The sequence below is a fragment of the Ascaphus truei genome, chromosome 14 (assembly GCF_040206685.1).
Source record: "Ascaphus truei isolate aAscTru1 chromosome 14, aAscTru1.hap1, whole genome shotgun sequence".
NCBI lineage: Eukaryota > Metazoa > Chordata > Amphibia > Anura > Ascaphidae > Ascaphus > Ascaphus truei.
The window spans coordinates 22,505,574-22,530,576 of record NC_134496.1 but is presented as its reverse complement, the minus strand read 5'-3'; positions in this window follow the sequence as shown (position 1 = coordinate 22,530,576).

Here is a 25,003-nt window from a genome sequence, read left to right as displayed (position 1 = left end):
AGGCCCGGGCCGCGCTTCCCCTATCCGGTAGCGGCGCACGTGAGGGGGAGAGCAGGAGGCCCGGCCGCGCTTCCCCTATCCGGTAGCGGCGCACGTGAGGGGGAGAGCAGGAGGCCCAGGCCGCGCTTCCCCTATCCGGTAGCGGCGCACGTGAGGGGGAGAGCAGGAGGCCCGGGCCGCGCTTCCCCTATCGGTAGCGGCGCACGTGAGGGGGAGAGCAGGAGGCCCGGGCCGCGCTTCCCCTATCTGGTAGCGGCGCACGTGAGGGGGAGAGCAGGAGGCTCGGGCCGCGCCGCGAGGGAGGAGGAGGCTGGAGTTTGCTGCTCTCCGCGGCGCACGGTGAGGGTGATGGTGCGGCTGGGGATGTTGCGGAGCGTGGGGATTTGGGTGAGGTGGGGAGGGGGGAGAGAGTGAGGGGCACCGGGAGAGGAGGGGGGGGTGTGTGTGTGTGGAAGGTGAGCTGCGGTCCAACTGACGGGGGAGAGTGATATATATGTGTGTGTGTGTGTTTTTTTATTTTTTTTTGTTTGGCCCGTCACTCTGCCTCAGGCCAATGAGAGGTGCGGGGGCGGGCAGGCCAAGGGACCAATGAGATTGCCGCTAGGGACGCAGACATACAGTGAACTCAGAAATATATAGTAGATGTAAAACGTGAAAAGTTTGTGAATTGATTATGGAATTATTCTCACAATGAAAAGTAGAATTAAACAGGTTAAAATTGCACCCAACGCCTCTAAACATAGAAACAAGTCTGACATTTAATAAAAGTCACTTGATTAGTCATTTCATACGCTTACAGTATTATATCCATTGGAATGAAATGCCAAATGACAGCTCCCGGAAACCATGGCACAAAACAAAATGACTGAGCACCCGTTTCACATGCCAACGATGATACATGCTTAGTGAGTCTAGATCAGGGGTATCCAACGCCAGTCCTCGAGGGCCCCCAATAGGTCGGATTTTAAGGCTGTCCCTGCTTCAGCACAGGTGGCTCAATTAGTGGCTTAGTTGAAGACTCAGCCACTGATTGAGCCACCTGTGCTGAAGCTGGGACTGTTTGAGCCACCTGTGGTGAGTCCAAGAGATATTTTATTGCTAGGCGACAGAAAAAAGTAACGCCAGCCTCATTTCATTTTACTGTTAAAGCATATTTTAGAAAGTATTGTTTAGAAAGTAACTAAATAAGCCTGGTCGTTTTATGTTATGTAAAAGTAACTGTATAGCAAACAAAAAAAAGAGAACAAGTGGCGTGTTCTAGAAACCGATTTCATTCCCTTCGCTATGAGGAAGGGCAATTTGCTGTTGGGCCTCCTGGCAGGGAAGGGTTACAAAAAGTATATAGTAATAATTAATGCTACACTGCATAAGATGTTTATTTTATAATCATCCTTCCGACAACAAGCAACACTTTCCAGTGCAATATTTGCCAGTTGTCTGTGTGTGCTCATTTGCATGTCATTTCCCAGAATCCCCTTGCTGCAGTGGAAACATGGAGATCATGGGGAAACGCAGGGTTGCAGACCTGTCTGAGACATGTGAATGCGCTCATATGTGATATTTTTTTTTGTTATACTAGAGAAGATGTGATGTCTTCTTTGCTCAGATCTCACATTTTTTGCCCTTATAGGATAAATACAGCATTAATGAGGCAATCCAAGGCGGCAATTTTTCCCCCTAAAAATATAGGATTGATGCAGGGGGTCTCCGGAGCTGAACCCCTGTTAATTTCAGCTCTGAGGACCTCCTGCTTCCTAAGATACTTACCTGTGAATTAGGTGTCAGTATCTGCTTTGGCTCAGCAAGCAAGGATTTCAGGATATCCCTGTTACAGCACAGGCTCAGTCAGTGTCTCAGTCGAAGACTATCACCTGTGCTGAAGCAGGGATATCCATAAAAACCAGACCTGTTGGTGGCCCTTGAGGACTGAAGTTGTCCACCTCTGGGCTCGATCCACAGATCCATTAAATCAGGGCTCATCATTTGACATTACCTAAAACTGGAACGGACGTTACGTTATCTGAGGTTGGCAGGTATCCTAACATAGTTAATTATGTGTAAAAACCGTGTTACTCCGATCCAGAACCCTGTAACATGTCTAACTCAGGTTGGGAAAGAGAGAGAAAAACGTCAGGAAAAAATGCTATGTTAGTTAAATCCCACCTCTGTTGTGTTACATCCACTCTAACCCCACAAAAGCCCTATTTCAGGGCCTGGATGTTAATAACGGCACGTTTAGATACGACCTGTCTAACGTAACGTTAAGTTTGCTCATTAACTTTAACGGACCTTAGTGGATATGTGATGTTGTGAAAGATTCTTAGTTGCATGTCATTGTCACAAACGAATGTTATAGCCAAAGAACATGCTTGATGTTTTAATGTTTCTACACATACTGAGAGAGGATACAAAGACTCTATACCTGTGGTTTTCAATCCTTTTTCTCCCCATGTCATATTGCTCAGCAGCTGAGTCACCCCCATAACAGAACAGTCAGTCACAGGGGGCATAGGACAGAGACAGTCACAGAAAACACACAACACGACAGAACAAATACACCCAGGACTGAGAGACAACAAGTCTCATCTCTCTCCTGTCCATGCTGCTTCCTCCTCTGCTTGACCACACCCCCCAGGCTCGTGACACCACCTCCTGATTGGCTGCTGCTGGATAATATAGCCAATCGGGATGGAGCAAACTGCCCAGCCCACAAACAACTGCCCTGCTTTCTCCCTGCTCTGGGAGATCAGGGAACTTCGGCGGCCCCTTTTGATTCTCTCACGGAACCCTAGTGTGCCGCGGAACCCAAGGGCAGGACACAGAACCCCAGTACATGGCCACGGAACCCCGGTTGGGAAACACAGATCTATACACTGGGATATTAAACACTGTTACTAGAAACAGCCCTTTTTATTATCTAAACCTCTTGCAGCATTAACAATGTTACTAGAAATATCTTCGGTAGCTGTCAAAATATTGCAGGTACTTGGGGGGCAGAGGGGAATGGGACTTCCTAACCACCGACATCACATCGCAATCACATGTTATCTGCCATTCAAGTCAAACGGCAGTTACCGCGGGATCTCGGTGGAATTGGAGGTTAGTGATTTCTGGCAGAAGAGCGACTTTCAAATATACTGAAAACCTACATCCTGTATTTCTTTTTAGCTATGTTTCCTAAAACCTTCAAAAGTGTAACATCACTTGGTGCATCTCCGTTAATTACATGCCATGTGCACTTGTAGAGACATGAAGTGGCAAGAATGGGAACATTAAAATCATAATTACTTCCATCTGGACATCTAGGTTTATTGTGGCGATAGCTAGATTCACTTGTCATGTAGGAAGCAAATCAAACCCCTGCTTGTTGCACAAATAGTCATTTCCACTCAAGATAAATAACTCCACAGCATAAAAACCAATCGCTTGGGCTTAAATACTGCATACAGCTGCTCTAGAGTTTCCATATTTAACTAGATAAGACAAATCAAGTTTAGGTTTATGGATCAACAGTGGTTATATTGTAGATGGTATGGTCTTTGTAGTTTATTTCCCCCAAAAAGCCTTTTTTATAAGATTTATATAAAATTAAAAAAAACAGTTATGGAAATAAAAATCCATAAAACAATTTACATGACAATTTCTCTTTATGCCCAGGTTATACTGTGCCACAAACAGAAAGGGGTTGAGGAGGACCCTCCTGGAAGATCTGGATTGCCCAGGAAGAGTATGTATTTAGTAAGATCTTCATGTTCTGTTGTCCCCCTCCTAATTTTGCCCATGCCTTAATAGGATCACTACACAATATATTATTAGATATATAGTCTGGGTCGGAGTTCAAGTTTTTTTTTATATGTGCTACGAAAGAAAGGTTCATCAGGTAAATCAGTTTGGCTAAAGTTCTTAAATAACAAATCTGGAGACGTCCATTAGCTAATCCCCAATATTTTTACTGAGACAGGCCCAGCTGAAGCACTCAATGTTTGGGAATTTCACCCCCACGTTTCCCCCATTTCCTTGGAGTTTATCCAGGTTACTTCCTTTGTAAGGCAGAAAATATAATCAAAAGGTACAGGTAAATAAAATGTGAATGCGGGTATTTCCCATGCGAATACCTCCTGTTTTAAAAGTGCCATTGTGTACTGGAAAAGGAGGGGCGTAAGATAACCCCCTCCTAAACATGGACAAGTTGATGCATCATATTCTGTTCCCCATTAGGCTACGCTTATAGTGCCGGCGACAGCAAAGCGACGGTCAGGCGACGGTCGCTGGAAAATCAAATAGAGATGACTTCCGTGACGAATCCGTCGCGCCGCGCTTACTATAAGCGCACACGATGGCGGCAATGCATTTGGTTTGCCGCGATGTCGCTGTCGCCATCACTATAAGCGCAGCCTTACACAGACATGCACACATCTCATCACACATCCAGTTACTCACATACAAGGGGAAGAGAACACGCCGTGACAAAGGCTGAATACAGCACTAGCCGGAGGGATAGAGATGCAGCGCCCGTTATCCGACCATTCTTGACTTGGTTTTTCGAGATCTCCCCGAAATCCTTTCAAAATTTGCCGCGGCAGACTAATGGCCCATCGGAATAACACAGCAGGGGTCTACCTCTCTGTAAGAGACACGCAGTAAGAGTTTTATTTAATTTTAAATACTACGGTATTGTAGCAGGGGGTCTCCGGAGCTGAACCGCATTGATTTCAGGTCCGGGGACACCCTACATCCTGAGTAACAGGCCCCGTTATGGGGTGCCGGTATCCCCGCCATTTAAAAATCCTGTGGGTCACGTGTCCGTGGGATCTAAACAAAGCAGAGGGATACCGGCACCCCATAACGGGGCCTTTATCTCGGGAAGTAGGGGACCCCGAGGCTGAAATCAACTTTGTTCAGCTCAGAAGACCCCCTGCTCCTGCACACTAGTATCAACCCCCCCCCCAAAGAAAAAATCATTACCTTAGCGCATCGGTGCGCAAACTGGGGGGCACAAGATTGTTCAGGGGGGGGGGGGCGCGGCGGTTGCAGAGGCCCCACGCTCTTCCCCCAAGGCATTTAAATGAATGCCGGGGGATCACGTGTAGCCTCTTCAACTTCACTTACCTTCTCTTCGGCATCATGTGATATCACGTTGGCATGGCAACGTGACATCACGTGACCCCGTGGCATCATTTGACGCCGAAGAGGAGGTAAGGGGGGGGGGGGCGCGAGCAGGGAGGGAAGCAGGAAGATTGCGCACCGCTGCCTTAGCGGATAGCTGCTATGGTAATGAAGCTGCGTACATTTTATTTTTATTCATAGTGTGCGTGAGCAGAGGGTCTCCTGAGCTGAACAAAGTTGATTTCAGTCTCGGGGACCCCCTACTTCCTGAGATACAGGCCCCGGTATGGGGTGCCGGTATCTCTCTGCTTTGTGTAGATCCCACGGTCACGTGACCCACAGGATTGTAACATGGGGATACCGGCACCCCATAACGGGGCCTGTATCTCAGGAAGTACGGGGTCCCCGGACCTGAAATCAATGCGGTTCAGCTCCAGAGACCCCCTGCTACAATACTGTAGTATTAAAATTAAATAAAAACCCCCGCGATCGCCTGTTAGAGGCGCGCAGGTAGAGTGACTGATTCAGCCTATCTCGTACTGCGCGTCTCTTACAGACTGGTAGACCCCGGTAGGATTCACAATGCAGGGACCCCCGCTGTGTTAATACGATGGGCCATTAGTCTGCAGCGGACCTTCTTGGACCACCACGCACTAAAGTGCGTGATTCAACCCGGTAAATGATCGGAACGCGGCTGCTGCATCTGTATGGTTCAGAAGCAGAGTGTAGATTGGTTTTACATTAAATCAATAACAGAGTATTATTTTATTTCCCATTGGCGTGCTGTGTAGCACTACGAAGAATCCATAGTCAAGCGCTTTCACATTTTGTTCCCACTCAGAAAAAAATGTAATTACACAATCATCGCACTGCGTTGCTGACCCTTCCGGCAGCGACGGGGTTGCCAGGCGGAAAGCACAACGCTCTACGGGATTAGTGGGGGGATAACTAGGCCAGGTGGGGGGCAACTCCAGTCCACAAGCAACACCAACAGGTCAGGTTTCAGGATATCCTTGCTTCAGCACAGGTGGCTCAATCAGTGACTCAGTCGAAGACTGAGACACTGATTGAGCCACCTGTGCTGAAGCTGGGACGGATTGAGCCAGGGATATCCTGAAAACCCGACCTGTTGGTGGCCGTTGAGGACTGGAGTTGGCCACCCTGTTCTAGACAGTTCTATCATTGTGAAGAAATCCGTGCCACGATGCGCGCTGTGTCGCCATCCTACCTGTTTGGTTCTCAGCCTGGAATCCTCGGACAGGTTGTTGTAGGTATAATGAGCCTGCGTCACTCCACAAAACAGAACTGCGACAATTCCTGCAAAAGCAAGGTTCACAAAATCAGGGGATACACATACACCAAGCAAGGCAATGTCACAGATACAGTGTTACTGATAGGATGCAGCGAGAGGTTTGTAGGAACCATTCATGCGCTTTTCTATTATTATTATTTTAACACAGGATTGAAGCAGGGGGGTCTCCAGAGCGGAACCCCCTTAATTTCAGCTTAGGGGACTCCCTGCTTCCTGACATACAGACCTTCAAAGGGGGCGCCGGTATCTCAGGAAAGTTTCAATCTCTTGCGTCACGCGGGCCAATAGGAAGCCGCACCTGATGACGTCACAGCTTCCTATTGGCCCACAGGGCGCGGGAGTTTTGAAACTCTGCCGTTACGTGATCCCTGCTAGTTGAGCAGAATGGCTACCGGCGCCCCCTATGGAGGTATCTCTGGAAGCAAGGGGTCCCCGAAGCTGAAATTAATGGGGTTCAGCTCCGGAGACCCATTGCTTCAATCCAATGTTACAAATAAAATAAAAGGGAAAAGAAACCAGCATGGGTTGCCGCTTTAAAACACCAGCAGCAGTTAAACGGCCATACTCATCATGGGCGCCAAAGGTGCCAGCTACTTTTACAAATGTAAGAGTGCACAATTAATCGTTACAGTGCCGAGGGTCCTGCGGACCCAGAGTATCACCGGATCCCCCCAAACTTCCTGAGTCTTGTGATCACTCCTGGAACAATCACATGGTGCAAATGGGGGGCGGATGCCGGAAACGCGAGTGGGGAGAGCCGCTTCCATTTGAACTGAGCTTGCAGCTCCATTAAACGGTCGGCCTGATCTGCCCCCAGGTACGTCATAAGGGCGCTCTATAGGTTACAGTCTGATGTCATGATACACACTGGTGTTAAATGCCCTGCTGTAACTCCATAATGGGGATGTTTCCGGCACGACCAATGGAAATGGTACCGAATGGTGGAAACTTGGTGAAATGGTAACAAGTGGTAAAAACTGGATTGTACAAATTAATATTCTCTCAGAAGCCAACTATTAGTGGATAGGGAACAGAAGCCACATTTCATTTAATATAAACTACTGTATATATAATACAAAAATCTGTAAACAAAATGTGAATGGGAAACCAAACAGCACTCAATATAACCTCGGGTAACTAGGAAAACAGATGGACTAATTAAAACTAGCGGGAGGCAAGATGAAGGATGTGGGGGAAAGGACGGACTACCCCACGGTATAAATATAGTTACACAGTATATGAGGTTGAAAAAAGACATCCATCAAGTTCAACTTATGCTAAATTTATATGACAGATACTTTATCCTATATCCGTACTTACAGTATATTGATCCAGAGGAAGGCAAACAAAAACCCCAGTGACATATTATCCAATGATATCTCATAAGGGGAAAAATTAATTCCTTCCTGACTCCGAGTATTGGCAATCAGATTACTCCCTGGATCAACATCCTTCCCATGTTACTTATTTGGTATATCCCTGTATACCTTTCCTTTCTAAAAAGATGTCCAACCTTTTTTTGAACAAATCTATTGCATCTGCCATCACAGTCTCCATGGGTAATGAATTCCACATTTTAACTGCCCTTACTGTAAAGAAACCTTTCCTTTGCTGCTGGTGAAATCTCCTTTCCTCCAACCTAAAGGGATGACCCTGAGTCCTTAGTACTGCCCTTGGGATGAATAGTTCTTTTGAAAGCCCCTTGTACTGTCCCTGAATATATGTGTATATTGTTATCATATCCCTTCTTAGACGCCTCTTTTCTAATGTAAATAAATCTAATTTAGCTAGCCTCTCCTCATAAGTTAGATTGTCCATCCCCTTTATTAATTTGGTGGCTCTTCTCTGCACTCTCTCTAGTTCCATAATGTATTTTCTAAGGAGTGGTGCCCAAAATTGTACTCCATATTCAAGGTGTGGCCTTACTAATGCATTGTAAAGGGGCATAATTATGTTTACTTCCCTTCCATCTATTGCCCGTTTAATGCAAGATAAGATATTGTTTACCTTTGCAGCTACTGCATGACTTTGGGCATTATTGCTAAGCCTGCTGTCTACAAGCACTCCTAAATCCTTCTCCATCAAGGATTCCCCCAATTTATCCCCATTTAATATGTAATTCGCCTTTTTATTCTTGCATCGCAAATGCATAACCTTACATTTATCTGTATTTAACCTCATCTGCCATTTACCTGCCCACGTTTCCAGTCTCTCCAAGTCCTCCTGGAGAAAAATTACATCCTGCTCTGATTCTATTACCTTACACAATTTAGTATCATCAGCAAAGATGGAGACTTTGCTCTTGATGCCAACCTCAACGTAATTAATAAACAAGTTAAAAAGCAGGGGACCCAGTACCGATCCTTAAGGTACTCCACTCACGTCCTTAGCCAAACCTGAAAAAGTTCCATCTACTGTATGGCAACCCTCTGTTGTCTGACCTTTAACCAGTTTTCAATCCAGATGCATATATTTTTACTGAGTCCAATTTTCTTTATTTTGTACACCAATCTCGTGTGGAACCGTATCAAAAGCCTTTGCAAAATCTATTTTGGAAAGCCCAGTTTCAATTTCTGAGTTGGTCCTTCGGAACATCTTTGCCCTCCTACTGTCACCGTACGTCCTTCCTACCTACCAATTCGATTGTAAGCTCTTCGAAGTAGGGACTCCTCTTCCTAAATGTTAATTTTTAAGTCTGAAGCACTTATTCCCATGATCAGTTATTTGTATTATTTGTTATTTATATGAATTGTCATGTGTATTACTGCTGTGAAGCGCTATGTACATTAATGGTGCTATATAAATAAAGACAGACAATACACCTATCATGAGACTATGATACCGCCATGAAAATGGCCAACTGATGTTGTATAACATGGTCTTTGGAGCCCAAGTCTCCTCTTCATCTATCACAGGGGCGGCCAACTCCTGTCCTCAAGGGCCACCAACAGGTCAGGTTTTAAGGATATCCCTGCTTCAGCACATGTGGCTCAGTCGAAGACCTTCACCTGTGCTGAAGCAGGGATAGCCTTCACCTGTGCTGAAGCAGCGATATCCTTAAAACCTGACCTGACTTTAGGACTAGAGTTGGCCACCCCTTCTCTATCACATCTGCGTGTCATGCCATGCTGATCTAAAAAATGGAACCACAACCTGCACAAAGTTATTATCCGTTCGACTTCATAGAGAAACAGACGAAAATACAGAATTCTTGTACTTTCAGAGGGAAAGCCAGGAGTGTAGCATTGACAACTAAAAAAACCGATTGAATGGCTGATCCCTCGCCAACCTGTCTGCTGGGGGAGTATGGGTGGGAATATGTATCCCAGCACTTGTGATGTAGTGTGCCAGTGAACCAACAAACGTCCTAAGAACTACATCTAATTAAGTATTTTTTAAAGATCATTAACTTCACACAGCTGTGAAAGAGCTATTGACAGCACAGGGAATCATAATGTTTGCCTACAATATCACACTGCTGGGATTCATATTTTTTGGAGTGCCTTACAATGAGGAAATTAAGGAGCCGTTACTTTAGGATTTTATCTTACGTAATGATGTCTGGCACATATTAACTAATTTACTGCTGGTGAGAAATAATGACCGTTGAATTGGTGAAAGCTTCAGCAGTCACAGGGTTAAAAAATATATTTCATGTACCCAAAAAATGTAAAAATAGCTCCGTGAGTAAAGACACTGACACGGAGTGTGAAGCAGGAGAACCTGGTTCAATTCCCGGTGTCAGCTCCTTGTGACCTTGGGCAAATCACTTTATGTCCCTGTGCCTCAGGCACCAAAACCAGATAATAAACTCATCTGGGAAGAGACTGTGTCTAACAATCCTATGTGCTGCGTACCATGCCCTGTCCTGTAATTGACTCCCGTTTGGAAAAAAGCACTATTTGAAATAAAGTTATTATTATTGAAGGGAAACTTCTTTGCTGGCACCTACAGGGTTTTCATGGGGAAAAAATCCTTGTCCTGTAGCGAAAAACCGTAACGCAGTTGACGTCACAGAACTAATGGGCCCGTCGTGCTCGCGCATGCGCAAAAAACAAGCATTGTAGCCCGTACGGAGCTTACACTAAACGCATGCGCACAAGAAGGGGTTGTGGGCTGCATGAGCACCACGGCCCTCTACGCATGCGCAACACGTAAACCGGACCGAGGGGCAGAAGAGGAGCCGGGGAACACTGGGCAGGGATATAAAGGAGCAAGAAGGTAGGGACCGAGCCCCAGGGTTGTAAAAGAGCCGCGTCCCCCAAGGCTGAAACAGACACACACACAGTGACACACACACACACAAACAAGGAAGTCACAGTTAGTATAAATATAGAAATGCAAATAGCTAAAACAGGGGGTTTGTGCAGAGCACACGCGTTCTAAGTCACACTTCTTTGCGTTTTGTCACTTAAATTGTGTTTTGATTTTTAATTAAAAACACCATCATCACAAATACAATTTCTGTGACAAAAGACAAAGACGTTTCACTTAAAATGCGCGTGCTCGGCACACACACCCTTTTTTATTAGAATAGGTCAGCGGTTTTCAACCTTTTTTTGGTTAGGGAACCCCAGAATTCGATTTTGACATTCTGGGGAACCCCAACCCTTGCCCCCCGTCTCTCGCCCTCCCCGTTGCCCCGTCTATCTCCCCCCTTTGCTCCCTCTCCCCCTTGCGCGCGTGCACACTCTCCCATTTACACCCCCACAACCACACCAACTTACAATCACCCAACACACACACACCGGACCAGTTTAGGAGTGAAGCTCTTGGAACGTGTCCCCCCCATCTCGCCCCTTCCCTGTGAGAATGCGCAGGCAGAGAGAAGGAGACCGGAGCAGGCAGAGAGAAGAATAGCAGTGAGCTGCCTGCTGCTGAGCTCGGGAGATGCTGGGTCACTGCTATGCAGGGGTGCAGCCATGCCCCCCGGTCCTGGGATAGCTGGGAGAGTTGTCACGGCTCTCCCCACCTGGCGGCCGTGGAACCCCGGAGGGGAAAACCATTGCAATAGGGTGAGCATATGTTTATATGGGATATATCCATAAATGAGAAAGTATCATTTATAAAACCTGTTCACATCATCTAAGAAAACGTTTAAAGCAAATGTTCTGCTTTATATAAAAGTTCATAACTATTCCTGATAACGAACCACTGAAGCCTAACAAGTTGAGTCGTTTAATAAATGAATGTGCTTGGACGTGCATGTTAACGTTGGTGATCCTGTTTCCCAGGTTAGTAATTCTGGAGCTTCCTTTGTTATTTTTTACTTGCATGCACAGCCAACTCGAATGGTGTTATACAGTAAAATAGATCAGATCTGACGTCAACCACTTTAAAGAGGCCTGAGCTTTAACAATACATTATAATATTTGTGGCTATGTATGAATCAGACTAATATAACACCATGCCTTGTGTCCGTTATTTATCTCTGTGTGCTTCAGCACCAAGTTTCATACATTTGCTGCATGTTTTAAGCCAGGTCAAAATCAGCTCTAGTAGTATATTATATATATATATATATATATATATATATATATATATATATATATATATATATATATATATATATACACATATACATATACACCCCCCCCCCCTCCCTCCCCCTCATCTGTCTTCACTTCACCTCAGACTCTCTTAGGCTGCGTCCATAGACACTGCAGCCGTGCGGAGGCTGAGGGAAAGCGGGTGCTTTCGGGGGCGTGTCTATGGGCGGGCCAGTGATGTCACAGAGCTGGTTCGCCCTCATTGGGCGAACCGCTCACGTGACCGCCCTATCGCGCTAGAAATCAGTTTTGACTGATTTCACGCGCCCCCTCCCGCTTCCGCGCGCACTCTGTATAGACGAGATCACTGCCTTTAGGCAGTCTGATCGCTCAACGTGCGGACGTGTCCGCGCGGTCTACCCCTGTATGGACGCAGCCTTAGAAATAACACTGGAGTCGCAGAGAAGGCAGAAGCGGAAGGCTTTTAGCCGTTTGCTGCCTTTAGCGGATGTTCCTGATATTACAGCTGCTCTGTTATTGGTCTTGGGTAACATATTGCAATGTATAATGAAGCCTTTCCATCTTCACACATAACCTGCTCTCACAGTTCTATCCCCGCACAATCCCCCCGACTTCTTCCACAACGCCAACTTCTTCAATTAACAAGCAGTTATCCAAAACACACCAACCTTCTTATCCCCCTGTACCTTATGTTTCCACTTACTGGTCCTTATAGATTGTAAGCTCCTTGGGGCAGGAGCCTCCCTGCCTACTTTATCAATGTATGTTATTTTATTGTTTTCGTCCTACAACTGTTCTGTGCAATACGATGGCACGTCATATATAAATTATAATAAATATATATCTCACACGCCAGCCTCGGTTGCCTCTCGGCGATTGCCGATAGTTTGCACCGCAGTGTGAAGCCAGGCGTCCTCCAACTCGGTGCGTTATATGTGGTGAGGAGCCTGTGGATTCGGCCCGCATTCTGGCATCCTGTGGTGAAGCTCCGGAGTGCCTGTGTATCAACTGGGACATTGGCAGCACATTTGATCGGGGACTTTCGCTCTATTGGTGACCTGAACTGCTGTATACCCTCCCCGGTGACGTCACAACAACGATTGAGATTTTATCTCGCATATGCTCCTTTAATCTGTCCTCTTTTGACAAGAGGTCCAAGAGTTTTTTATTTTGTTTTATTAAATGTACTCATACAGTATCACGCTATGGAGCTTGCGCTTCTTTTTCTTTTAGGTATTTTGGATGTGGCAACATCATTCCTGAAACAGCAGTTTGCTCCTATCAAGATTCACCACTATTGTCTGGCATTGGACTTTATCTCCTCATTTCAAGTATCGGTTGGATCAATCATTTATTGATTATGTATATATACATTTGTATATGTGTAGTTATTGATTATTAGAAGGATACCTGTTTTATGGTTCAGAACATATAGTTACTGTTGATACAAACACAGTATAATTTGGTATACTACAGTTACATGACCCCTAACATGCACCGTACACAGATATAGGTGCACTTTATAGCGCTACTTTGTTGTTTCTGTTTGTCTATACACACACACACACATATATATACATACATACTTGAAAACGAGAGGTAACTCTCAATGCATTACTTCCTGGTAAAACATTTTCATAAATAAAATAAACACACACACACGGTAATCCCTACTCTGACTCTTCTGTCTAACCACAACACATTCTGTTTGTAAATGTTACTGTGAGCCGCTAAAATCAGCACAAATTACTTTCAAAAACTTCTAGATTTTCTTTATGACTTTCAACATCATGTTAAAGCAAATACACCCAATCTGTAAGTCTGACAGCGAGCTGGGTTCTGGCTATATTTTAGCAGATGAATTCTGTTTAAATAATATACAATTTCACTAACCGTAAAAAAGGACTGTTTTTATTTTTTAAGAGGCTGACGGTTTTGTCTTCGCGTCACACGTACACTCTCACCGCACGAGGTGTCGCTAAGCATCACTAAAAACATAGAAGCAACCAACATGCAAAGTAGAACTCCAGCTCATAGCTCAACGCACAGTGTGATAATGAGTTATTCAGACTTTTAGGAGAGCAGATGTTAAATTGCAGCCTTGCTGCCATAAACAAGCAGGGAGTTGACACATCAGCTGGGCATGCTTTGTGGATTATGAGGTTTGAGGATTATCGGAGGTCTCTTTAAATATGAAATACTTCGAATATAACGAGATAAGTGGGCCATCTTTACCATTAGAGCTCATTTAGCAAGCTTTAGATGTCTCTCAGGGGCTTTCTGGTCATTACTGCAGTTGATGACATCATGTGCCAAGTACGCTACTGTCTTCCCATGTAGCTTTCTCCAGCTGGCTAATTTACAAGCCTTTTGCCGGTCTTAAAATCATGTGTCCCAAACTGGTCTTTCTGAAGCCCATCAGCTTGAGGCAAACTAGACACATAATGCAGTCTGCCTACTACAATTCCATCCAAGGTTGTTCCCTGGTCTATAGATACAAGAACATTCATCTATTATGCATTGTTGGGGTGATTAAGGTGATAACCACAAACCTTTGCATATGTGGATCATATAGCCAATGCTTTAATTATGAAGGTGAATAAAAAGCCTTACTTTTTAATGAGTCATTAACTCACCGTACTTTGATATTTTCTAAGTGCTTTCAAGGTGAATTTACTATTACGACACAGCACTCCGCAGGGCAGGGGTACCCCAGTCCAACAGGTCAGGTTTTCAAGATATCCCTGCTTCAGTACAGGTAGCCGTCACGCTGTGCTCACCACAAACAAGGCGGGACCATGGTGCTGAGATGGGAAAGGATATTACGCCCCCACAGCCACGGGGGCTCGACTGGAGTGTAGAGTAAGTCGGAATAGCCGGGTCGAGGTTGGAGAGGTACGAGTCGTCGTTATACTTGCCGGGGTCATAGGAGGAGAGGTATGGAAGGTTGCAGGTACTATTAGCCGGCTCCGGGACTGGAGAGAGTAGAGTCGTCGTGGTCCAAATAGCCAAGGTCAGGGTAAGAGAGAGCAGAAGGGTCGTTTGTCTGGAAGCCGAGGTCAGGTTTGGAGAAAAGCGGATGGTCGTGGAAAGCCAGGTCGGTACACAGGAAGATAAGCAGCGAGACAAGACAGGACAAGACGGTGGAGGCAGAAAAGAGGTGAGTTCAACGCAGCAAGAACTATGCTCAGCCAAAGTGCTAGTGGCACAGCTGAGCATATGTAGGTGAGAGCGTCCAATGAGAGAACAGCAGCGTGGAGGTGAGTGTAGAGAGAGGGCTGTGAAAGGAGGCAGAGCAACAAGGCTCAGGTTAGCTCCCTGGGATGGAGCGTGTGTGCTGCGTGTGAGTCCGTGCGAGTTGCGCGTGCCCCCCGTCCTCGCGAAGGGACGGCTTTAAGGGGTTGGAGCGGGTGCACGCGCGCCTGAAGCGCGAAGGCTGCAGGAGGGAATGGCGGAACCCAGGGAGACAGGAGAAGGTGTTGGAAGAGAGGTGGCCACCGGAGCGGGTGAGCGGGGAGTGCGCAGAGGGCGGTGTGACTCCCTGAACCTTACAGTAGCTCAGTCAATGACTGAGACACTGATTGGACCAACTGTGCTGAAGCAGGGATATCCCTAATACCTGGCCTGTTGGTGGCCCTTGAAGACTGAAGGGGTTGGCCACCCTTGCCATAGGAGATTCCTTCCCCCACCGGGGTAGCTGACGGTATTGGAAGACGGTAAAAGTGTCATTGCTTTTCAATGGGATGTTATTCTCCCATAAAGCCGCTATTGGTTTTTGTGCCACTTTTTCCCGTGGTTTGCGGTCGGGACACAAAATAAAATCCAATGAAAGCGCACATACCAATAGCGACATATGCGCCGCGACGAACTGCACAGCTTCTGTCTCATGAAGAGATTTGAGATTTTGTTTTTCACAGGCGACGGCCGCATCACGTGATTTGCACGGCCAATCATAGTGCATCTTAAACAAACCCACTGTCTCCTCTGCAGTGGTGCTACACATCGCTTCTGCATGTGCACATGTAGCGTCGCTACGATGACATCACCGGATCGCTCTGCAGTTTCTGCTATAATTGATGCCTATGGCCACGGTGGGCACGCAATGGAGCGTATCGCCGTGCCCGTTTCTGCAGCGATCCGTGGACTTGGTTTTGCGATGGCACGCAGGGGGGATGGGAGGGGTGGGGGGTAAAGACGGCGCTCTTTTTTTGTGCTTCCCCCCTCCAAAAAAAGTTTTTGTCCTCAGCCATTATCATGCATTAATTTATTTTTATTTTTGAAACTATATACTGTACACACTGTGTGTGCTACACTTTTTTAAAGTTTGGATTAAGAAAATATACAAGAAAATACAGGTCGATATTTCTATACTACATTATAAAAAATGGTGAAAACTTTCTAAATACAGTATTTTAATATTGAGATATACTTGTTGAAGTGGGTTTTTTTTTTGAGCGATGTGAGAGATGTGGATACATTTGCATGTATGTATAATATATATATATATTACCATGTTAAAAATGGTTATTGAGGCAAAAAGTGACACTGGGTGCTCATTTGCATGTCATTTCCCAGAATCCCTTGCTGCAGTGGAAGTGCTGTATGCTGGGTGATAATGGGGAAAGGCGGGGTTGCAGACCTGCCTAAGACATGCAGATGAGCATACAGCTATATTTGCATATTTGCTTTCCTGTGGAGGGTTTTTGTCACTTTTTTTACTCACCATAACTTAACTCAGTATTATGGTTTGGCCTATCCCATAAGCCTCTCTTGCATTCCCAGTAAAATCAACCCCACACTGATGAGACCCATCAAGGTCGAAACAGCTGTCTGTGGGTGGTTTTCTGGGTATGCACCTTAACCCTGGCTGTGCTCAAAGCTGTGACCATGCAGCAAGCTTAAGCCTATAGGGAACCATGTTAAAAATGGTTATTGAGGCAAAAAGTGACACTGGATGCTCATTTGCATGTCATTTCCCAGAATCCTTTGCTGCAGTGGAAGTGCTGTATGCTGGGTGATAATGGGGAAAGGCGGGGTTGCAGACCTGCCTAAGACATGCAGATGAGCATACAGCTATATTTGCATATTTGCTTTCCTGTGGAGGGTTTTTGTCACTTTTTTTACTCACCATAACTTAACTCAGTATTATGGTTTGGCCTATCCCATAAGCCTCTCTTGCATTCCCAGTAAAATCAACCCCACACTGATGAGACCCATCAAGGTCGAAACAGCTGTCTGTGGGTGGTTTTCTGGGTATGCACCTTAACCCTGGCTGTGCTCAAAGCTGTGACCATGCAGCAAGCTTAAGCCTATAGGGAACCATGTTAAAAATGGTTATTGAGGCAAAAAGTGACACTGGGTGCTCATTTGCATGTCATTTCCCAGAATCCCTTGCTGCAGTGGAAGTGCTGTATGCTGGGTGATAATGGGGAAAGGCGGGGTTGCAGACCTGCCTAAGACATGCAGATGAGCATACAGCTATATTTGCATATATATATATATATATATATATATATATATATATATATATATCTATCTACTATATATTTCTGAAAGTGTCCTATGTGTCCGGGTCTGTATGTGTCTCCCTGTGTCCCTCCCCGTGTCCCTAGCGGCAATCTCATTGGACCTTGGGCCAGGCCAATGAGATTGCTCCCTTGGGCCGCCCGCCCCCGCACACCTCTCATTGGCCTGAGGCGGAGTGAAGGACACACACACACACACACACACACACACACACACACACACACACACACACACACACACACACACACACACACACATCACTATACACACACACACACACACACACACACACACACATCACTATACACACACAACCCCCCCACACACACGGTGTTACATACATTAGCGGGGCTCACAGTGTTAGCAGCACATCTCCCGCTCTCTTCCCCACCGGTCCCGGAGGCTCCGCCTCTTCCTCCGCCTCTCCCTGTTTCCCGCGCTTTCACCCCCCCCCCCCTCTCCACGTGGGAGCTGCCGGACGGGTGAGGGAGCTGCCGGACGAGTGAGGGAGCTGCCGGACGGGTGAGGGTGCTGCCGGACGAGTGAGGGAGCTGCCGGACGGGTGAGGGAGCTGCCGGACGGGTGAGTGAGCGGCCTTCATCTCCCCTCACCCCCCTTCACCTTCCCTCACTCACTTCCCCTCCACCACCCCCCCCCCGGCGCCGCTACAGTCAGCGGGGGAGCGGAGTGAGCGAGCGAGCGCCAGGGACACAGCGGGGGAGCGGCCACAACACGCTGCCTCCCGCCTCAGATCCACGTGGGAGCTGCCGGACGGGTGAGTGAGCGGCCTTCACCTCCCCTCACCCACTCCTCACTCCACTTTCCCTCCCTTCCACTTTCCCTCCCTTCCACCTCCCCTCCCTCCACCTCCCCTCCCTCCACCCCCCTCCACTTCACCTCCCCTCCCTCCACCCCCCCTCCCTCCACCCCCCCTCCACTTCACCTCCCCTCCACCCCCCTTAACCTCCCCTCCACCCCCCCTTAACCTCCCCTCCACCTCCCCCTTAACCTCCCCTCCACCCCCCCCCCTTAACCTCCCCTCTACCCCCCCCCTTAACCTCCCCTCCACCCCCCCTTCACTTCCCCTCCACACCCCCCTTCACCTCCCCTCCACCCCCCCTTCACCTCCCCTCCACCCTCCCCTCCACCCCCACCCCTCCACCCCCCCCCTTCACCTCCCCTCCACCCCCCCCTTCACCTCCCCTCCACCCCCCCCTTCACCTCCCCTCCACCCCCCCCTTCACCTCCCCTCCAACCCCCCCTCCAACCCCCCCTTCACCTCCCCTCCACCCCCGCTTCACCTCCCCTCCACCCCCGCTTCACCTCGCCTCCACCCCCGCTTCACCCCCGGTTCACCTCCCCTCCACCCCCGCTTCACCTCCCCTCCACCCCTACCTTCACCTCCCCTCCACCCCCACATTCACCGCCCCCCCTCCACCCCCACATTCACCGCCCCCTTCACCCCCACCTCCACCCCCCTTCACCCCCACCTCCACCCCCACCCCCCTTCACCCCCACCTTCACTCCCCCCTTACAACCTCCCACCTCCCCACCCCCCCTTCCCACCACCTCCCCCCCTTCCCACCACCTCCCCCCCTTCCCACCACCTCCCCCCCCCTTCCCACCACCTCCCCCCCCCTTCCCACCACCTCCCCCCCTTCCCACCACCTCCCCCCTTCCCACCTTCCCACCACCTCCCCCCCTTCCCACCTTCCCACCACCTCCCCCCCTTCCCACCACCTCCCCCCCCCATACCACCTCCCCTCCACCCCCCTTCATCTACCCTCCACCCCCCCTTCATCTACCCTCACCCCCCCTTCACCTCCCCCCCAGCCCCCCACCTCCACCCTTCCCACCTACCCCCTCCACCTCCCCTTCACCTCCCCTCCGCCCCCCCTTCACCTCCCCTCCGCCCCCCTTTCACCTCCCCTCACCATCCCCCCCCTCACCACCCATCCTCCTCACCTCCCCTCCGCCCCCCTTCACCTCCCCTCACCACCCCCCACCACCCCTCCGACCTCACCTCCCCTCCTTCAATGCCTTTCGTCCGCCCTCCCGCCTCTGCCTTTCGCCCACCCGCACTTCTGCCTTTCACCCGCTCACCGCTCACACCCCTGCGCCACACAGCCGCCGCACGCACTCAACAGACACCCGCCACTCGACACACACCCGCCGCCTCTCACCCACCCCACACACTCGACACACACCTGCCGCATCTTGCCCCTACGCAACAATATCACTGACCAGCTGTCACCCGCACTCGCCACACACCCGCCGCCTCACACCCTAGCAGGACCCCGACCCACAGCCAGCACTCACTACCCACGCGCCACCCGTACTGAACACCCACCCGCCGCCTCACACACGCTCACACCCTAGCAGGACACACGCCTCACATTTTCACATCACTTATGTCACCAAAATATACATTGTACTGTGGTGTGGTTACAATAAACCATTTTTATACAACATCGTATTACATTTTCTTCCATCTTTCTTTTCAACATTATTATCCAACCTTTCCAACAAACAGTCACCTATTGTTCCACGATTTATAAATAATACTACCTATTACGCATTTACATCCCGGGCAACGCCGGGTCTCTCAGCTAGTATATATATATATATATACAGTGTTCGACAAACCTATACATTTGCTCACCCCGGGCGAGTGGATTTACCATCGTGGCAAGCTCCTATTGGCCCAAGCAGCACACGTGTGGTACTAGGTGGCGAGTAGATTTTTTTGTTCGGCGAGAAGATTTTTTGGTGATTTGTCGACCACTGTGTATATATATATATATATATTTTTTTTTTAAATTTGTGTAGCACAACAACTGCAGAGTTCAACGTACAATAATGTATTTGACAGTATCACCAGGCAGAAGAGTGGTGATTCGTCTACCTTCGCCCTCATTGGTTAAAAAAAAAAAACATGTGCTGCCCCTGCGTGAAAAGACAAATGTCTTGTCTTCTGAAAATGTGGTCGCACCATCGCGCTTGATCGTGCGCGCGGATTATGGGTGACCCCGTAGAGGGCCGGATCTTGTTCGCGCCGCGCACGCTGTCGCGATCACTGTGGACGAGGCCCAACTCTGCTGTCCGTGCAACAGACAGAAAGCAGAGACGGAGACCAACACCGCGAGATGAGGAGACGAAACCACGTGATGCGGACGTAGATTGAGATGATCGCCACGGCGGTGACATCCATGCCACTCTGCTCCGCGTCTTGTTGTACTCTAACTGCATTTATTCTTTTAAACACTAAGTGCACTGTGCATACTGTATGTTACCTTTATTCCACCAGTAATAAATTGGATTACACTATGTCCCCTCCCTGTCTCCTAACCCACGAGTTATGTGACCCCAGCAGATCAGGGGAAAGATGTGTAAGAAGTGACCCCATACCAGAGTTCCGCTGAAACCCGTCTGCAGTAGAGGTATTCCAGAGGGTGACCCCATTATACAAGCATCTACAGAGACATGTTCTTGTGAGTTTGCCAATTGTAGTGCGGAGGTGTTAACAGAGCTCACACTATGTTTTGTTTTTCTTTCTTTTTCCCAGTACTATAGTGTACATTTTCCAACAAAGTAAGTTATGGCGATTAAAAAAAAAGTGACCAAAACCCTCCACCGTAAAGTGTGCTGCAAATAAAAACACCACTTATGTAGTAAAATTGAAGCTCAGAGAGTATAAATAAGCCTCATTAAGCTTTAATGAGCGGCAGTTCCATGTGTATCAGGTTGGAATTAAGGGGGTGGTTCATGTTCCAAGTCCAGTAGAAGGTCATTGGTCCAGTAGAAGTATTGATTCATTGTAGGTTGCGATACCTGTTTGGGGACCAACACAAGTTTTTTTTTTTATAGATTAAATTAATATGTAGAGCTTTCAAAACCTCATAAGCCAAAAACAGCATCTAGCATGCCAATGGTTAAAGCTGGGATTCCTTGCTTCACTCATTATCCCCGCCCTCTGCACATTTTATTGCTTTGGATTCCAGCCGAAGGGCTGTCGTCGTTTGCACACTACACCTGCCAACACTCTGAACTGGAAACACCTACATCTTCATTTAAAGTAATTACTTCAGCTCCCTCTCAGCTTTGGGCTACAGTTACCTCTGCTCTCTCACTTTTCACTATTTCTGACTCCCACTCCATCTCTCATAAACCACCTAAAAGTCTCCTTTTAACTACGCACTGCAAATCCCTCCGTTCCCATCCTCATCACACCTCTGCCTTCCCTTCGCCCTTTGGAATGTACGATCTGCCTGCAAGAAACTTACAGCAGTCCATGTCTTGCAAAATGTCCAACTCTCCCATCCTCCTCCACCATTACAGAAACCTGTCTCGCCCCCTCAGGCACCGACTCTCCAGCTGCTCTCTGCTATGATGGTCTTTCCTTTAGCCATAACCCTAGAACTGGGAACAGACAGGGCGGCAGAGTAGGCATCCAATTTTCCTCATGTTACACATTTCACATCACACCCTCTTCCCGCCCCTTTCTCTCTCATCCTTTGAAGTCGATGCTCTGTTTCTTTTCTCCCCTCTCCCTACATGTTGCTGATTCTATCGCCCTCCTGGACCAACTTCTCAATTTCTTGATAACTTGGCCGCTCGGCTTCCTCGCTGCCTTTCTTCTGACACACGGTCATCCTAGGAGACTTGAACATAACTATTAAAAATCCTAATACACTTCAGCCTTCCAATTTCTTTCCTTAACCTCCTCCATTGGTCTCCCCCAGTGGACCACCTCCTTTACTCGATGCAATGGACATTCCGGTGACCTGGTTTTCTCCCCCTTCCACCACTAACACTCTCTTCCCTCTCTCTAATCACCAACGCCTAACCTTTAGATTCACTCTACCCACTACGCCTTCCTCCACAACACCTAATTCTACATGCACATCCAGAAACCAACATGCCATACTCCTCCAGTTTTCCACATCTTTACAACCTCTCCTCTCTCCCTTGACCTGGCAAAGGTATCTTCCAGCTTTTAACTTCCTTTCTTTGCCCAGATATATCTGCAGCCCCCCTTCCACCCTCATGGCCCAAGACCTTGCCACCTACTTCAGATAAGATCAAGACCATCAGACATGACCTCTCCATGTCAGGCGCCACATGCGCCACCCACCTCATTCCGCAAACCTAAATCCACCCTCAGCTCATTTTGCCCTGTGACTGAGGTCTCTGCGCTCTTCTTGTCCTACAACCTGTACCCCGCGACCCTATTCCCTCACATCTTCTCTGCTCCCTTTACGCGTTCAGCACATTCCCATCTTCCTTTAAACATGCACTCATCATGCATATTCCAAAAAATCCATGATGCAGCCCTCTCCTGTTTCACATCCTACCTGTTGCTTGCTCTAGTGTCTCCTCTTCACTACCTCTTTGTCGGGGTCCCACAAGGCTCCGTCTTTGGTCCTCTGCTCTTCTCGCTCTATATCTCTTCTCTTGGTAAACAAATACAATCTTTTGCCTTTCAGTATAACCTCTATGCTAATGACACACACATTTAACTCTCCTTCCCCGACCTCTCCCCGTCTCTCTTGTCCCGTCATCAACTGTCTCTCCACAATCTCTTCCGGGATGTCCCTTTACCTGAAGTTGAACATGTCCAAAGCTACTAATCTTTCCCCCTTCCACTGTCACATCTATACCGAAACTCTTCCTCACTGTTAATAGTACCACAATCTCCTCAACACCCCAGGCCCGCTGCCTAGGGCTCATCTTTGAATCCGGCTGCCCCTTCATTTCTCACATTCTATGCCTCACTAAGTCTTGCAGTCTCCAAATATCACTAGTATACACCCTTTCACACAACTAAAATCCTAATTCAGTCACTCAACCTGTCCCGTCTTGACTACTGCAATCTTCTATTAGCATTCCCCCTTTCCCAACTTTAATCCTTCCAAAACGCTGCTGCAAGACTCTACTACCTGACTCACCGCTCCACATCTGCTGCTCCACTACGCAAATCCCTACACTGGCTTCCCATATCCTCTAGAATTACATTCAAAATCCCAGCTCTGACTGAAAAAGCTCTCAATGAATCTGCCTCCCCTTACATCTCAGCCCTCGTCTCCAAATAGAGGTAGCAAAGGATGCGCAATATTTCCAGGACAGACTCTTTTCCAGAAGTCTGAATATTTAAGTCGTGTGAATAGAGAACTCCATTTAGAGTGGGTGATTTGCACAATAACTTCTAATTGGGTTTTACACTCAGCTAAATAGGTAGTTGATTAATCCCTGGAGGTAAAAGGGGTGCAAATTATGCTGAAATCTGCACCCCTATATCCTCATTGGGAATACCCATACACAAATATCTTTAGTAAGACACAAATAACGTTTTAAAAGAAGAATGAATTAAAAAACAACTCAGTCTCTGACAGAGCCACCGATTGAGCCGATTGAGCCACCTGTGCTGAAGCAGGGATATCCTTAAAATCTGACTTGTTGGGGGGCGGGGGGAGGGGGGGAAGAGATGGGTTTGAGGACTGGAGTTGAGCACTAATTAGAAACTTAAACATTTTGGTATGTCTGCAAAAATATTATTGGCCAGCTTCTGCGTTGATTTTTGTTAATATTCGGAAAATGACGGCTTCTGCATGAGTGATTATTGCTAAATGAATACAGTTCTAGCAAATTAAAGAAAAGCCGATAACAGCGTTCGAAAGGTCAACTGCTTAGCTCACCATCAATCGTTATTTTTTTTTCTCCAGCCGCCTCACAAGTAAGTCTTTTGGTGTTTGGTTCATAATTACTGACTGAGGATTAACCTTGCAGCAGCTTTGAGTAATGAGCAATGCGTAGCGTGCCACGGAATGAATTACGTTTTATCTGCATTTAGAGAAGAAGAAGAAAGCCGTGGTCGCCCGGCTATACAAACACATGGAATAGCTTGAAAAAGGACAGATAAAAGGGAGTGAATGTATCGGGTGTGTATATAAAACAGAGTTTTTTTTGGCACCTACGAAATGAGTACAGAGGGAAAGCACTACAAAAAAAGGTTGGAATTAAAGAGGTTAAAAAAACAAAAATGAGAATATAATGCCATTTTGTTTGTTTTTTTTTTACTTAATATTTGCTTTTGGGATAGGCTTTTGAGAAATGTGCTCAGGTGATAACACTTATTTTCTCTCTCTTATTCATAGTAATAACTATAACTCGAGACCCATATAAGGAAAAGGCAGCATTTACAGGAAGATATAGGGCTATAAATACTAAGCTGAGCTATTTCACAGTAAATATGGTAGTAGCCCCCCCCCCCCCCGGTCTACTAATTAGTGTAAGGGGTTAATGGTCTTAATGGGTTAGCCGGGTGGGTTCAGGCTGGTGTTGCCCCTCCTCATCATGTGATGTAGGATGACTGTGCAGAAGGGATGGTCACTCCCTCGCGAGTCTTGTGACCAGTGATGTTACCATAGGGAGATAGCGCGTACATATAGCTCCACCCAATGTTGTAGAAGCAGGTTCCTCTGAGTTCTGCTAGAGGGCCTCACCATGAGTCCTGTAAATATGTTCAAGCGTATAGATATGGAGTTTAACA